Source organism: Macaca mulatta, chromosome 4 (genome assembly GCF_049350105.2).
Source record: "Macaca mulatta isolate MMU2019108-1 chromosome 4, T2T-MMU8v2.0, whole genome shotgun sequence".
Taxonomy (NCBI): Eukaryota; Metazoa; Chordata; class Mammalia; order Primates; family Cercopithecidae; genus Macaca; species Macaca mulatta.
Genome location: NC_133409.1, coordinates 69589393 through 69606619, shown reverse-complemented (window position 1 = coordinate 69606619; position 17227 = coordinate 69589393). Strand labels below are relative to the sequence as shown.

At 43.9% G+C, this 17227-nt stretch overlaps 1 protein-coding gene across 6 annotated transcripts in view; it reads right to left on the bottom strand.

Moving 5' to 3' along the window:
• Positions 1 to 17227, bottom strand: part of MTHFD1L (methylenetetrahydrofolate dehydrogenase (NADP+ dependent) 1 like) — a 231075-nt gene that overhangs the window by 191523 nt on the left and 22325 nt on the right. The gene's annotated exons all lie outside the window — the stretch shown is intronic.

Here is a 17227-nt window from a genome sequence, read left to right as displayed (position 1 = left end):
CGCTTTACTAATTCCTTTCAAGCATGTATTAATACAAACAGAAAATGATTATCATATCCTAGAAAGAAAAGAAAATAGGACTTAAAAAATATCTTCAGGGTAGTCACTTCAGCATACATACTGCATGTGGAGTATTATCATTTACATGTTTTCACCACTAACTATAATATCAAGAAAAATGATGGGGCAGCCGGGCACAGTGGCTCACGCCTGTAATCCCAGCACTTAGGGAGGCCGAGGCAGGTGGATCATGAGGTCAGGAGTTCGAGACCAGACTGGCCAACACGGTGAAACCCTGTCTCTACTAAAAATACAAAAATTAGCCAGGCGCACTGGCAGGGGCCTGTAATCTCAGCTACTCAGGAGGCTGCGGCACAAGAATCGCTTGAACCCAGGAAGCAGAGGCTGCAGTGAGCCAAGATCACACCACTGCACTCCCACCTGGGAGACAGAGCGAGATCCTGTCTCAAAAAACAAAAAAGAGGAAAACAAGGATGAAGGCCATGAGGTCTGGCCCACGCAGTGGGCTTGTTGGCCTGTATAATGGCACCATCACAATGAGACCCCTATAGAACTGTTACTATACCCATGGAAGGATTTTCAGGAGCTTGAGAAAGAATTTCACTTTCTCTGAGGCCCTGGTTAGTCTCTTGTCCAACCGTTCATTTTTTTGCCCTGAGAAAGTAGAAAGAATGCAACCACTCCAACAAAATGCATTGATCGTGTCCATCCTATTTGCATTTTGATCATCCAGTACTGGAGGAACAAGTCTGGTAGGAAGTTGACATTAAGACAAAGAGGTAGGCAAAGAGGTTGGCTCTGACTTGAACCAAAGAATAGCTCCCCAAGCCCCACTGAGCAACTGATGATTTCAAACTGGATCCCTATGCGGAGCGAGGGGTGAATAGGAATATTAGACTTGCAGAAGAGAATAGCTACAATTGTACAGGTCAGCCAGGTGTTGTAAGTATTACCTCACTGAATATTCCAAATGAGTGAGATTGGTGTTACCATGCTCATTTAACAGACAAGGAAACTGGGGCTCTCAGACACAAATAGCTCTATGGTATATACTGTGTCTCCTAGTGAATCCAGTCTTAGATATCCTAGTGAACCTAGGCAGAAAGAGGGGACTGACAGTCCCTTCCCCCACTGTCTTTCCTGTGGACTTTGATGTCCTGCAACTAACCACAGAGTCTCTGGGGTCAAACAGACAGAGGGGCAGATTATGGAACACAAAAGCATCTCCACTGCCACTGCCCCCACCAAACCACCAAATAAACGTGCTGGAGACACCCTTATCCATTCTCAGCTTACAGGCTGATCATTATAGATCCTGTGGAAGAACCAGGACAGCTCCTCAGCTTGAGGACGATTAACACTATTTGGGCAAAAGGGTGCATCAGCTGATGCCTTTTAGAAATCTTGGGACAAGAGATGATAGTGGGAGCAAACCTTTGACAGTCCTACCTGGTTTATGAACAGAAAAGCCAAGATCAAGGGCAGATCCAAGTCCCCTGACAGAGGAGGAGCATGATAAAAATGTAAATGCATGTCTTTTCATAGAGCTGACAAAGCCAACTTTAAAAGTTAACACCTTGGAAATATTTGATCAATTTGACCATGTGAATAGTGAAAAGTGTATTAACATTCATTGATTGTCCATTAATAAGCCAAACAGTATTCCCTGCTTTTCAGCTTCTGACTGTATGAATCTACTGTATTAATCACCTTAAAAAGAAAAGAGAAAGCCCTACTAAAACATTTGCCTAGGCCAGACATGTTGGCTCATGCCACCATGCTGGGTAATCCCAGCACTTTGGGAAGCCAGGGTGGGAAGACTGCTTGAGCCCAAAAGTTTGAGAACAGATTGGGCAACATAGGAAGGCCCTGTCTTTACAAAAATAAAATAAAATAGAAATGAGCCAGGTGTGGTGAGGCATGCCTGTGGTCCTAGCTACTTCAGAGGTAGAGGTGGAAGGATCGCTTGAGCCCAGGAGGTCATGGCTGCAGTGAGCCGTGATCAAGCCGCTTCACTCCAGCCTGGATGACAGGGCAAGACCCTGTCTCAAAAACAAAACAAAACCAAAAACAAAACACATTTGCCTAAATAACCATTCTTCTGTGCCACAGGGCCAAAATACCACCAAACCTCACCAAGAACTTTGCAGCCAAATGAGAATCGCTTGAACCTGGGAGGCGGAGGTTGCAGTGAGCCAAGATCGCACCACTGCACTCCAGCCTGGGCAATGGAGTGAGACTCTGTCTCAAAAAAAAGAATTGTGCAGCCAATATCACCAGCAATCTAGTCCCTTAAGCCACCATTGTGATGGTGCCATTATACAGGCCAGCAAGCCCACTGTGTGGGCCAGACCTCACCTATCTGAAAAACAGCTAGAGTTCCTGGTGATGGTATATTTAGGGAGAAATAAGTGTTCTAGTAGAAAGAGGATTTTAAACATCTGTATAAAAAATTGTATTTCTTCATTTATATATAGTACTGTCAAAAATTCAACCACAGTAATCCTCAAGAGAAATGCAAATGTTTAAGCTTTGTCGCAGTTCTGCAGATAAGAAACACCATTTTGCTAGATTTTCAGGCAGAATAGCAGCAAAACCAGAACATGGTAAAACAACTGTAAAAAGGATATTAATATGAACACGGCTGAAATGTTCATTTTGGAGAAAGCCAAGGATCACAGGTTCACACAAGTCCCCTAAGAACAGTTAGTTTCCTACACGTGGTATCTTTGATACAACCTGTTCTTTTCATTACCTATAAATCTTGGAAATCTCATTCCAACTCCTCAACTCCATACCTACACACAACTCTAAAGTGGGATGTGCTCATCCGCAACTGGGGAACAGCTAATTCCACAGAGAAAACACAAAAATCTCCTCGCTTAGCAATGATTGCATCGTAGATGTTAATTCTTTCTGGAAAGGAAAAGTGCCAGATGCTTAAATCAGTAAATACCACGCCGAGGACAAGGTAAGATTTTAATGAGCTAAAATTCAAGGAGAATTTTCGTCTCACTTGCTATTCCTACTCTCCTCCTCCCAAATGGGAAAGACCCCGGCCAAAGCTTGGCTTAAAACTCTACCTCATAACAAAGTATTGCTTTTTCTGCCGAGAAGAGTGGAGCAGCTTAAAGCAAACCACCCCATTCCCCAGGCAGAGAACCGAATTTTAAAACAACAGCAAGACGCAGATATGCAGACACTTAACAGGGAGCGTGTGGGGGTGCAGTAGTTTAGATAACACGAAGATGAATTTTCTCAAAGTCATGAATTTTTAAGCTAGAGAGACAAGCATCTGAATATAAACAGACGGGGGAAAGGGAGGACAGATGAAATTTGGAAAGTTATATAGAATATTGTAATTTTGTATTTAGCAAATAAAATGCATTAAAATGTTTTAAACTAAATACAGCCCTACCCTCTTGACTAGAAGACAGTATGTATCTTCTGCTATCAATGTGTTTTGAAACAGTTCATATCAATAAGAATCTCAGGTATGAGATCTGTATATACTTCAAAATCCAGAATGGGTAAAACAAAAGATATTTTCTAAAGAACTGTGGTTTATATCACTTGAGACCTATGACAACTGTTTCTATGTCCTTCAAACATTACCAACAAAGTTCAGAAAACCAAGTTCAATTCCTCATGAGGGTCAGTTGAATAAAAAAGAAAGAAAACAATGTTCAAAATGATGGACATTACTTTTAAAAATTAACAGGTAGGCGCTTTGTCCAGCAATGATGTGCTTCTAAAATTACAACTGAAGACATTGGCATTCTCGACTAGTGCCTGAGTGACGGCTGGTCAATGGTCAGACACAGAGAACAGAGCAGGGTGTGGAGGGCAAGCGAGGGGCTCTACCACGCCGAGGTGGTCCCTTGCTTGATTTTCACTCTAATGAACTGGGACATACTGTAGTTTGTGTGCGCCCAGTTAAGTGGATTTATGGGTTACATTACGCTCCACTGCAGATTCTTCACAAGACTTTATGTAATTAGTTATTTATTTTTGGAGACGGGGTCTCACTCTGTCCTCTAGGCTGGAATGCAGTGGCATGATCTCAGCTCACTGCAGCCTTGACTCCTGGGCTTAAGCGATCCTCCCACCTCAGCCTCCAAGTAGCTGGGGCTATAAATGTGCTCCACCATGCCTGGTTCATTTTGTTTTTTAAATGTTTTTTGTAGAGACAGGGTTTCACCATGTTGTCCAGGCTGGTCTTGAATTCCTGGGCTCAAGTGATCCCGGCCTGGGGCTTCCAAAGTGCTGGGATTACAGGCGTGAGCCACTGTGCCTGGCATACAGTACTTTATGATCAGACAGGGCATGTCCATGAAAATCTTAGGTAGCAAGGGGACTCCTAGACTACCTTGTGGCAAAGTTTCTATAAAGAGTTAGAAGTCAGTTTTCTAAGAAAAACATCACTTTTATCAGATGTCAAAATGTGTGCACTTTTTCTTTTTCTTTTTTTTTTTTTTTTTTGAGACAGAGTCTTCGCTCTGTCGCCCAGGCTGGAGTACGGTGGCACGATCTCGGTTCACTGCAAGCTTCGCCTCCCGGGTTCACGCCATTGTTCTGCCTCAGCCTCCCGAGCAACTGGGACTACAGGTGCCTGTCACCGCGCCCGGCTAATTTTTTGTATTTTTAGTAGAGATGGGGTTTCACCATGTTAGCCAGGATGGTCTCGATCTCCTGACCTCGTGATCAGCCAGCCTCAGCCCCACAAAGTGCTGGGATTACAGGCGTGGGCCACTGCACCCAGCCACACTTTTTCTTAATATAGAAAAGAAGCTATCAGGTTGGGCTACAGTGTGTGGCTCACACAGTCAGATGTGTTTTAGGAAGATTCCTCTGGAAGCTGGATTGAGAATGCCTTAGAGGAGGTAGGAAGAAAAGCAAGATACTGAGGAGGCATCTGCAGGAAGCTGGGTGCCCAGGTCTGGAACTGAGAATGGCCTGGGAGCATGAGGATGCGAGTCGGGACACACAGCATTTAGGTGATGGTTAAAACCAGAAGTGTGGATTTCCCAAGGGAAACTGGCAGAATGGGAAGGAAAATGGGTTAACAGACATCCTTGGGGAGCACTAATCTTCAATGGTTAGAGATAAGGAACACATGATGGAGACCATCATGTCCCGGTGGCCCAGGAGCTAGGAAGGGGCATTTTCATTCAGGCCAAGGGAAAAGGGTGTGGACAACAGGTTGATATGACAGCCGTGGTCAAGCAGGATTAACGCAAAAAATACACTTTTGGCAATTAGGAATCACTGGTGACTTTGCTACAGAAATGGGCATTAGGAACCATGCCTGATACAGTCCTGCCATTTCTGTAGAGTGTGTTGCCTGCAAATGGAGATTTCATTCAGGCAGACTGCCTGAGCATTCATGAGCAGATGCCCTGTTTATTCATTTATATATATACACAAAATATCTAAATATATAATGTTATATAGTATATATAATATATATTTTGTGTGTGTGTGTGTGTGTGTGTGTATATATATATATTTTTTTTTTTTGAGATGGACTCTCACTCTATGGCCCAGGCTGGAGCGCAGTGGCACAATCTCAGCTCACTGCAACCTCCACCTCCCGGGTTCAACGATTCTCCTGTCTCAGCCTCCTGAGTAGCTGGGATTATAGGCGCCCACCACCACACCCGGATACTTTTTGTATTTTTAGTAGAGATGGGGTTTCCCCATGTTGGTCAGGCTGGTCTCAAACTCTTGACCTCGTGATCTGCCTGCCTCGGCCTCCCAAAGCGCTGGGATTACAGGCGTGAGCCACCATACCCAGCCTATTCATTAATTTTTTAAACTCTAAATGTCTAACTTTGTATTTGAAATTAAATGAACATTGAGCATAAGATTATTGCTTCGAAGCTATGAATCCATATCCACCTTTCTCTGCAGTATTAAGCATACCATTAAATAGGAATGTTAAAATAATAGTATAACTACTCTAAACTAAGAATGTCAAACCATCTTCATTCAGATGTTGTCATACTTTGGCAAGATAAGGGGATGACAATTGCAGCAAAAGGTATTTTACCCACTTCATGTCCACCCAGTGATCTCATCCTGGGAGAATTTTTTTCCTTTCAGGAATTGGGTGTATTTCTTTTATTTCTGTGATTAGTAGAACAAATTATTGGCTTTTAAAATTTTAAGACATTTCTTATGATTATTTCATAAATCAAAATGAGTACAAGCCAAATGGACATCTGGGAATTGGGAGTACAGCATTTATCTGCCAAATTTTTCCCCTAAAAAATAGTAAGCGACCTTCCTTTTCCTAAATGTTCCTAAGTTCACCTCTAACTTCACCATTCAACTTAATTTACTGCTTAACATATGAGAAGAAAATATCAAAGATATTTAGTTGTATCCAAAATGCTGGAAAAGACAATTCTTCTGGAAGTAAGCTTCACACTTAAAAAAGTCGTGACAGATGATAAAAGGAAAACTGAAACACCATTCTGGGAATGGATATACTTTAATGACTCATCAAAAATAATTCCCTTCTGCAGGAGAATCACTTGAACCCAGGAAGCAGAGCTTGCAGTGAGCCGAGATCGTACCACTGCACTCCAGCCTGGCGACAGAGCGAGACTCCGTCTCAAAAAGAAAATAATAATAATAATAATAATTCTCTTCCCTATACTTTAGGAAAAACATAAAATTCAAAAGTGGGGCCAAGAGAGAATGTGTGTGTAGATGGGGGGTGGTAACGGTAAGTTCCCTTCACATGACAAAGACTTAGAACCAAAATACCTTATTTTGGTTCCTTTAGTACAAAAACTAAGGAAATGCTCAAGTTGCAGTTCCCAGGGCAACACCAGGCAAGCCAGGCTCCTAGAGGAACAGCAGCCCGAAGGATTCATGCCCGAGCCGCCAGCCACAAACTTTCATCCATACAGCGTCTTCGCATTCATGCAAACTGCCGTTGCCAGGGCAAATTCTGCTTTGCATTTCCTGACATTTATGCTTTTCAGTTCTGAGTCTCACATTGCACATCAACAGATTTCTGCATTCCATTTCCTTTCAGAAACTCTCCAGGCCTCCGCTGCCTCCTTTGAAAAGTGAGGAATTGAGGTGCAGTGGGAGAACACCATGGGTGGAGTTCCTGCGACCTGCATTCAAGTCCAGACACTGCTCCTTGCCAGCGACAATCAGGGTCAAGGCTCTCTGGCAAGCATAATGTCCAGTTTGCAGGGTTGCCAGGTGAGTGCGAGGCATATATGAAAAAGCCGTGAAAAGGAAATCTCCACACAATTATAAGGTGCTTCATTGTTACAGGTTATGTTTAAGACGTTCCCATTAAAAGATTCTAATACTGGCCAGGCGCGGTGGCTCATGCCTGTAATCCCAGCACTTTGGGAGGCCGAGGTGGGCAGATCACCTGAGGTCAGGAGTTTGAGACCAGCCTGACCAACATGGAGAAACCCTGCCCCTACTAAAAATACAAAATTAGCTGGGTGTGGTGGCACATGCCTGTAATCCCAGCTACTCAGGAGGCTGAGGCAGGAGAATCACTTGAACCCGGGAGGCGGAGATTGTGGTGAGCTGAGATCATGCCATTGCACTCCAGCCTGGGCAAGAAAAGCAAAACTCCGTCTCAAAAAAAAAAAAAAAAAAAAAAAAATCGAATTCCACGTCCTTAAAAAGCATTCACATTGGAGAAGGGGTGGAAAAGGAAGCCAGACTCTGCTGATGGTGCAGAAAAGCAGATGGGAGATGACCCACCGCCAGTGGGCTGAAGGCGATGCTTCCCGCCTGTTCTCTGCAGGACACAGGCCTGCGGCCCTTCTTCCAGAATTGGGGTAGGCTCTCTTTTGTGCAGTCTACACCTCACTTTCCCATCTGGCCCCTGATGACCACAAAGACTTATTTGTGGTTGGCCACAGGTGACTGCAAAGTAACAAAGACCCCATGGAGGCTGAAACTTACCCCACAGCTAAGAAGTGAGTTAAAGCTTCAGATGAAGTTTCCCACAGAAAAATCGGAAAGGAGGTCTATATGACTCCACTGCAGTGGAATTGGCTTGGCAATCCCATGACCCTAACTCCATTTATACTATTATCTCTATGAGAAAATACATTCCATGTTCAGACCAACCTTCAAACATTTAGAACAGAATCCACTGAGACTGAAATTAGAATATTTTGCCTATAAGGTATGGGAAGGGCATCATAAAAGGGAGGTACTTTTGGGAAAAGTGGAGATAGATGGTGTTTTAATTGTATTTTTACTCAAATATTTGGTATAAGAACAATACATCATTTCTTCTCAATTTCAGTTTCTCAGCTTAAATTCTGAACCACCTAAGACCAATCAGTCTATTAATTACATGACCCACTCCCACCATGCTTGTTTTTTGTTTTTCTTTTTGTTTTTGTTGCCCAGGCTGGAGTGCAGTGACATGATTTCGGCTCACTGCAAGCTCCGCCTCATGGGTTCACGCCATTCTCCTGCCTCAGCCTCCCGAGTAGCAGGGACTACAGGTGCCCCCCACCACGCCTGGCTAATTTTGTTTTTGTTTTTGTTTTTGTTTTAGCAGAGACAGGGTTTCACCGTGTTAGCCAGGACGGTCTCCATCTCCCGACCTCGTGATTCGCCCGTCTTGGCCTTCCAATGTGCTGGGATTATAGGCGTGAGCCACCACACCAGGCCACACAGCCCCTTCTTGGTCTTATGCCCATTAGTTTGAATATATCATCTCACAAGTCCTTCTCTCAGCACTGCTAAGTATAATGGCCTGATTTTTTTTTTGACTTTCCAAAAAGTTCTATTCACCTTCTTCCCTGGTATTAATAAACAGAGCAATGATCAGACAGAAGCAAGAGGGGAAAGTGGGGAGCTGACCCCCTAAATCTGTCAAACAAAGCTCAGGGGCCGACACTATCCAGTGCACTTAATTCCACTCTACTGATGACCTGGGTTACTGGTGACCTCAGTCACTCACTGAGCATGAGGCTGTGATGCCCAGGAGGGTCCAGCGCTTTTATTCTCCATCTCACCCACAGCAGGCAGGGGAGGGAATGAACTCGCATAACTGAGGCTGTCTTGTGTGCTCACCCCTGCCCTTTCCAAAGGTGCTCACCATCCCCTCTGAAAGGGGAGCCTGGATAGTTGGTGATGAGCCCCAGGCCTCAGGGAGGGGACAGCATTCAGTCTACTTCAGCTCAACTCTCTTAACAAGCATGGCTCTGGAATTACAAACATCAAAATAAAATAAGAGTGAATTCAACACAAGCCGAGTGTCTAGGGTCTTGGTCTCTCTCATCTGAGGTGGCAGGTGATTTTTGGTTTTCGAGATTAGAGATTAGACTTTATGTGATGATCTAGAATAAGAGCTGCATGGGACAGTGTTAAAAATACAGGCTGTTGTGCCACCGCTACCATCTTTTAATCACATGATCTTTGCAAAGTCTCCTGAGCCTCAGTTTCCTCATCTGTAATATGGGGAGGATGACAGTCCTGCCTAACAGAATAAGTGTGAAGACCACTGAGATAACAGGAGTACAAGACAGTGCCTGGTTCAGAGTAGCCATTCTGTCAATTAACATTAGCTGTCATTACTGTCACAATAGCACATTCCTTTCAGTGCATTCCATCCTGTTCAAAGGAGAATTGTCATGTAACTCACTAATCTAGTGCAGTTTAAAAGCTAGAGTTCCTCCCTTCTCCTGTTTGGAATAGACATTATTCTTTTTTTCAAAAAGTCATCCTTTCATATGTATAATACAAGTACATTTAGAAGTTTCCAATTCACTTTTAAAAGCCGTTCATGAGCCATGCCATGCACTAAATTTAAACTAAAAAGAACTTTGTGATAGTTCAGCTTTGCTCAAAAGAAAAAAAAAAAAACCTAGACACTTTGATCCTTCAAAGATGAAAAAGACCTATATTTTTTCCTTCTGTGAATACCAGGTTTGAGGATCTCTGTGCTCAGGAGGAGAGGGAGAAATGAGATCCTCTGAGAAAAACAAAATAAAACACTTCTCTGATTTCTAGGTTATTTCTTCTGCATGCAGCTGAGGTTTACCTCATCTCCCAGCTGGAGACCATTTCAGCATTGTCCAGCTGTGCCCTAACCACAGGTTCAGAGGAGACTCCCCAGGGAGCAGGGCCCCGCCCATACCTGCCTACCTCTTCCTTCCATGCCGAGGGCACCACTCCACCTTGTAAACACCAAATGCAAAACCACGCCCACTTCAGACTGGTTTTGGCATCAGAGTGAAATCATCGAGGTCAGGAAGAGGTTATCTCCAAATCTAGACTCATTCCTGAGAGTGATACCAACAGTGTCATTCCCCTGCAGGGCCCAGGACGCTGGGTGTGGGGGCCTGCGTTTGGGTGGAGGAAAGGCCGGGGGGGTTCCCTAGCCCTGCCCAAAGGCACTAGCTCCAATGCCTTGGCTTCCTGACATGTGACACTCCACAGCATATGGCTAATTTGGACAAATGCCCAGGTGTTCTTCCCCTCCCCACCTCTAGGGTCTCCGTGGAAATGCTCAATGCATCTCCAAGCCTGGAAAAGACGCTCAGAAACAGAACAGGAAATTTATTTTCAATTTTCAACTATACACCCCAATAGGCCTAAGTTACAAAGCTACCAAACACAGAAGTCTATTCTGGTTTCTGTGGAACCCTAAGAAGTTCAATTCTTCATGCTCAGGCTCCATGGAGATTTTATACCTAATTAGTGTCCATAAAATATCCTTCCGACTGGGCGCGGTGGCTCATGCCTATAATCCCGGCACTTTGGGAGGCCAAGGCAGGCGAATCACAAGGTCAGGAGATCAAGACCATCCTGCCAACATGGTGAAACCCCGTCTCTACTAAAGATACAAAAATTAGCCAGGCATGGTGGTGTGCACCTGTAGTCCTAGCTACTCTGGAGGCTGAGGCAGGAGAATCATTTGGACCCGGGAGGCGGAGGCTGCAGTGAGCCAAGACTGCACCACTGCACTCTAGCTTGGGCAACAGAGCAAGACTCCAGCTCAAAAAAAAAAAAAAAAAAAAAAAAGAATATCCTTCCGTTTAGATAGACGGACAAAGAAAGGATCGATTTCTATTTGTAACTAACTGGATGTAACTATTCTTTAAAACTACAGAGCCTGAAAGTAATAACTGGCCCATCAGGCATCAGGGATCTCCAGCCAACATGTTTGGAAGTAGAGTGACTTCCGAGTAACAAGAGGCATGGGAAGGAAGAGGTCCACAGTTTTGGAGGAAGGGACTCTGTGACATCACTTAAAGTTGATAATAATCTACTGAGGATTGGAAGATGAGCCTGACTGGCCAAAGCTGGGCACCTGCTCTGGTGAGTCCCTCCTCTTTCTGGGACATTGTCTCCTTTGTCTCCTGGTAGTCTTGCTTTTGGTTTCACTCCCTTGGCCAATATTCTGCTGGGAGACCTCACAGACAGAGAGCTAGAGACACTTTCTCCTTCCCCTACCCACACAATGGAAGCATGTAATACCAGGCTTCCAGTGAGGGACCCTAAGTCACACTATTTTACTAGTTTATCTACTTATGATTTGAGTGATTTGCCCAATTGACCCACATTTGCCTAATGGGCCCATATATTTCTTTTCCTCCAGCCTGCACTCCAGGGAGTGCAGTGGTGCAATCTCAGCTCACTGCAACCTCGACCTCCCCAGGTTCAGGTGGTCATCCCACCTCAGCCTCCAAAGTATCTGGGACTACAGCCACCATGCCTGGCTAAGTTTTGTACTTTTTGTAGAGATGGGGTTTCACCATGTTGCCAGGCTGGTCTCAAACTCCCGGGCTCAAGCAATCTGCCCGCCTCAGCCTCCCAAAGCGCTGGGATTACAGGCGTGAGCCACTGCACCCAGTCCCCATTAGTATTTAATTTCATTCCCACAACTGCCCCATAAAGTAGGAAGTATTATTATTATTATTATTATTATTTTTTGAAACAGAATCTCGCTCTGTAGCCCAGGCTGGAGTGCAGTGGCGCGATCTCGGCTCACTGCAAGCTCCACCTCCCGGATTCACGCCATTCTCCTGCCTCAGCCTCCCGAGTAGCTGGGACTACAGGCGCCCGCCACCACGCCCGGCTAATTTTTTGCATTTTTAGTAGAGACGGGGTTTTACCGTGTTAGCCAGAATGGTCTCGATCTCCTGAGCTCGTGATCCGCTCGCCTCGGCCTCCCAAAGTGCTGGGATTACAGGCATGAGCCACCGCATCCGGCAATAGGGAGTATTACGATTGCCATTCTACACGAAGAAACAGGCTTAGAGCAGCAAAAGCTAAGGCTTGAGCCCAGAGCTGTGTGTCCCCAAAGCCTGCGCTCTACTGCTTAATGAGAACACAAATGTTGTGCCCGACTGGAAACCTTCAAAGGCAGTTCTGAGTGGTTGCAGCAGGCTGCCTGGTAACCAGAAGGTCAGCCCACACCGCTAAGACTACCTATAGTTTAAGAGATGGTAGATAGAACTCTAGTGTTACACAGTCATACCCGATGCCCAGACCTTTCACCCTCAGCTTTGGAACTCCCCAGCCAGATGTCCCACAGCAGGGATGTGTTGAGGGGACCGGCAGTCTTGTTCCATGTCAGGTATAAATAAGCACATCAGAAATGCTTGTCAAAGATAACGCCCTTCTACTTAGTAGCCATAATCCTAAGCTTGTTCTCTTCTTTTCTTAACTCTTTTACCATTGCCAATAAGGAGAAGAGACTATAATCTTAAAATGCACTTTTATTCTTGGTTCATTAAACTGGACAACAAAAATCCCCATCTGGGCTGAGCACAGCATCTCAGGCCTATAATTCCAGCACTTTGAGAGGGCCATGTGGGTGGATCACTTGGGACCAGGAGTTCGAGACCAGCCTGGCCAACATGGCGAAACTCCACGTCTACTAAAAATATAAAAATTAGCCAGGCATGGTGGTGCTCGCCTGTAATCCCAGCTACTCAGGTGGCTGAGGCATTAGAATCGCTTGAACCTGTGAGGCAGAGGTTATAGTGAGCCGAGATCGCGCCACTGCACTCCAGCCTGGGTAACACAGTGAGCCTCTATCTCAAGGGGGAAAAAAATCCCTATCTGTTGTTAAAATTTTTACTTTCAGTGTTTTTCACAGTGAAGCTTTTCCAAGGGTGTGCCAGGTGTGGACAGAGTCTGTCCCGATTGGGTGCCCTAGGACACTAACCCATGCCTAGGTAGCTTTTTGCACCACTATGGCCTCCAGACAGCCATTGAGTGGTACAATCCACATATTACCATGGCTCCACATTACCACGACTCCAAGGAAGGCTAGAATTCCTACTCAGGAAATGAATGGCAAGGGTTTTCTGCCCCATACACTCTTCTTATAAAATTACAACACAAGAATAGTGACAATTCAAATGTCAGGCAGACACAGGGAGGCATATGGGTTATGGGGAGGTATGTGGCTAGTGAAAGACTAGCTGCTAACATGAAAGACACAGGCTGTCGTTTGTGGTGGGACAGGAGCCTGACATAGGCAGGTAGGCCAGGTAGAGGGGGGACAAGTATGGGGTGGGGCCATGAACATTTCTTCCCATGTTTTTGGCCACAAAGATGAAGCAATAATAAGAATGAAAGTTGACCGCCTCTAACATTTGCAGTGGTGCCACTATAAATACCAAGGACTTAGGGGAAAAAAATGTGTGTGCAACATCAACTATGAAAGAGAACCTTCTGGTACATATGAAAACAAGAATGTTACCCAATGACTAGCTTCTCCAGAAAGTGAAGTCACTTAATCATTCTCAAAGTTCGGATGAGATTCATCCCAAAGTACAGAGACAAGGTGATTTATTCCCGTAATAAAAAAAGTACTTTGAAAAATGTCTTTGTTTTTCAAAAATACAGATACAACTAGCAAAAGTATCTGTGACAGCTGCGAAAACATTCAATTGCCAAGGAAGGTATTTTCTCTCTTCACCACAGCTGTTCAGTGCAGGGCAAGGTTTATTTTCCTCTTCCACTGAGCTTCCAAATAAAAATTTCTAGGCTCTCAAGAGCAAACTATTGCCCTTGAATTTTCTTGGATAGGCTGCCACCACGCGGTGACTGCTAAAAACGCACACAGATTCAGGTTTCATTGCAAGGCTGCCTTCCTGAGCTGTCTTAACCCAAGCATTACATAAATTAGATCCACCTGCCATGCAAAGAGTCCAAATCTGCTGAGACACCTGGCTTCCCTGGCAGGATTACAATTTACTCCTCATTTCCATTCTCACTCCGCAACATGAGGAACATGTATTTTTAGATCACGTTCTGTAGTAACTGATTGTACTTAATGCATTCATTTAAAACTTCACTTTGCTTGAAATCTGTGAGCTGTACTGTCATTTTTAAAAATGAAAAACAATCATTTCAGACATAAAAATGGAAAACAATATCCTAACATACCTAGACAACACCTATTGCCCAGTTTAAGAAAAAAGGTGTGAAGGTGTCTAGGTTTTCTTTCCATCTATATCCACATCCTTGCTTCAATAAATGCTTTTCGGATTTGGTTTGCAGTTTGCATTATTTCTTTATATTTTTACTTCATTTGCATGGAATCCTAATATACATATATTAGGATTAAATAATTAATACATAATAATATAATATATATTATATATAATCCTGATATATATTAAACAGTGATCTAAATGTCCTGACCTAAATATATATATTGATTCTATATATATATAAGGATTATATATAATACATATTATATGCATGTATGTATTAGATTACATATATATATGCTGTGTTGCTTTCAGACATATATAAATGGTGTTATATGAAATACACCCTTCTGCAGATTGGGTCTTTGTTCACTGAACAGTGTTTTAAAAATTCTTCCGGCCTGGGCACGGTGGCTCATGCCTGTAATCTCAGCACTTTGGGAGGTCGAGGTGGGCGGATCACCTGGGGTCAGGAGTTCCAGACCAGCCTGGCCAACATGGGGAAACCCCGTCTCTACTAAAAATACAAAAATTAGCTGGGCATGGTGGCGCACACCTGTAGTCCCAGCTACTCAGGAGGCTGAGGCAGAAGAATCACTTGAACCCAAGAGACAGAGGTTGCAGTGAGCCGAGATCGTGCCACTGCACTCCAGCCTGGGGGATAGAGTGAGGCTTTATCTCAAACAAACAAACAAACAAAAAACAAAATAAAAAAACATGTTGCTATCTACAGCTCTAGTTTATTAATTTTCACTGCTTGTATATCATTCTGTTTTAGGAACATATGTCTATGCATACTCTACGTACAACTATACTGATTTATCCATTCATGCTGATGGGCATTTAGGTCACTGTTTAAAGACTTGTTGCGGTGTACTTGGTTTTGCAAGTTGCCTGCTTGGCCCTCTTCCAGCTTGTACTTTCCTTCTTTCCCTTCCTTACTGTTCTAGAGCTTTTTGCTAGACTTTCCGTCCTGCTCTGAAAATTGCCTCAGTCTCTCCTTCTATCTTATGGCCCTCAGTCCAATTCTTTCTTCTGAGGAGGCAAGAGCTGAAGTTGCTGCAGACCTGTACGGGTACACCAGCACGAACTCGGGATAACTTGAATAGCTGCCACCGGTCACATATTTGGTGCACGTGACTTTGATACACTCCCTAGTGGTCATCAAGCTCCAGAAGACGCTCAGGGAGGGATACCGTCCTCTCAATATTCAAGAGTCACCGTTCTACAGGGGACCTGTGGCCCGCCCATCAGTAAAGGCGAAATCCTGCCCCCGCCTCCCTTGCACCTGGCTGGATACTGCTTTCACCAACTCAGGGAGCCAACTCAGCCCTGACAGCAGAAAGGGGCCAAGACCCACAGAATCACCACCGCCCCTCTGTCTTAAACAAACAAACAAAAGTTTTTGCACTATAAACATGCTGCTCTGACCATTTGTAAACACACCTTTGTATATATATGGGCAAGTTTTGTCTATGATGTTTACATATATACTTTTTATTATTATTATTATTATATTTTGAGATGGAGTTTCGCTCTTGTTGCCCAGGCTGGAGTGCAATGGCGTGATCTCGGCTCACTGCAACCTCTGCCTCCCAGATTCAAGCGATTCTCCTGCCTCAGCCTCCCGAATAGCTGGGATTACAGGCATGCACCACCACATCTGGCTAATTTTGTATATTTAGTAGAGATGGGGTTTCTCCATGTTGGTCAGGCTGGTCTTGAATCCCTGACCTCAGGTGGTCTGCACACCTCAGCCTCCCAAAGTGCTGGAATTACAGGGGTGAGCTACCGTGCCCAGCCATATGATATATATTTAGAGTGAAATTCCTGGGTCAAAGAGTAGCTGAAACTCCATTAAACTGCTTTCCAAAATGCCTATTTCAAATTTAAACTCCTGCCAGCAATATATGAATTCCCAGGGCTCCAGACATTTGTCAATATGTCTAACTGGCACTTTTTACCTACTGCCAATATGACTGGTGAGCAAAAACAGTAGGAAACCAGACAGCTTTTCACGTGTCTTTTAAACCTCAGATTCCTCATCTGTTAGTGGCCTGTCGTGTGTCCGTTTTTCTAACAGATTGTCTTTGTCTCACTGATTTGTAGGAATCTTTTATAAAATACTAATTGCTGGCTAAATGTTTGTTGTAAATATCTTCTACACTATAGCTGTCTTTTCACTTTTTTAAGAACTTCTTTTCAGAAAGAAAAACTTCGGGGTTTTTAAAAATTTGGATGTAGTCAGATTTATGTATCTTTTCTTTAGCAATCTGTGCTTTTGGGGTCTCTTAAGCTATCCTTCCAATGCCAACATCTTAAATGCATACGCCTGTATTTTTTTCTATAAATTTTACAGTTTTGCTTTCCACATTTAGGTATTTTAACATAGAAGTGATTTTTTTAATATGTAGTATCAGGTTAGCAATCCTATGCTAGACTCATATACATAACTAGTTAAGTCAGCATGATTTTGAATAGTTAATGTTTTAGTTTTTTGTTTGTTTGGTTTTTCTTTTTTTTTTTTTGAGACAGAGTCTCACTCTGCTACCCAGGCTGGAGTGCAGTGGCACGATCGCAGTTCACTGCAACCCCTGCCTCCTGGGTTCAAGCGATTCTCCTGCCTCAGCTTCCTGAGTAGCTGGGATTACAAGCTTGCACTGACACGCCTGGCCAACTTTTTTGTATTTTTAGTAGAGATGGTGTTTCACCATATTGGCCAGGCTGGTCTGAAACTCCTGAGCTCA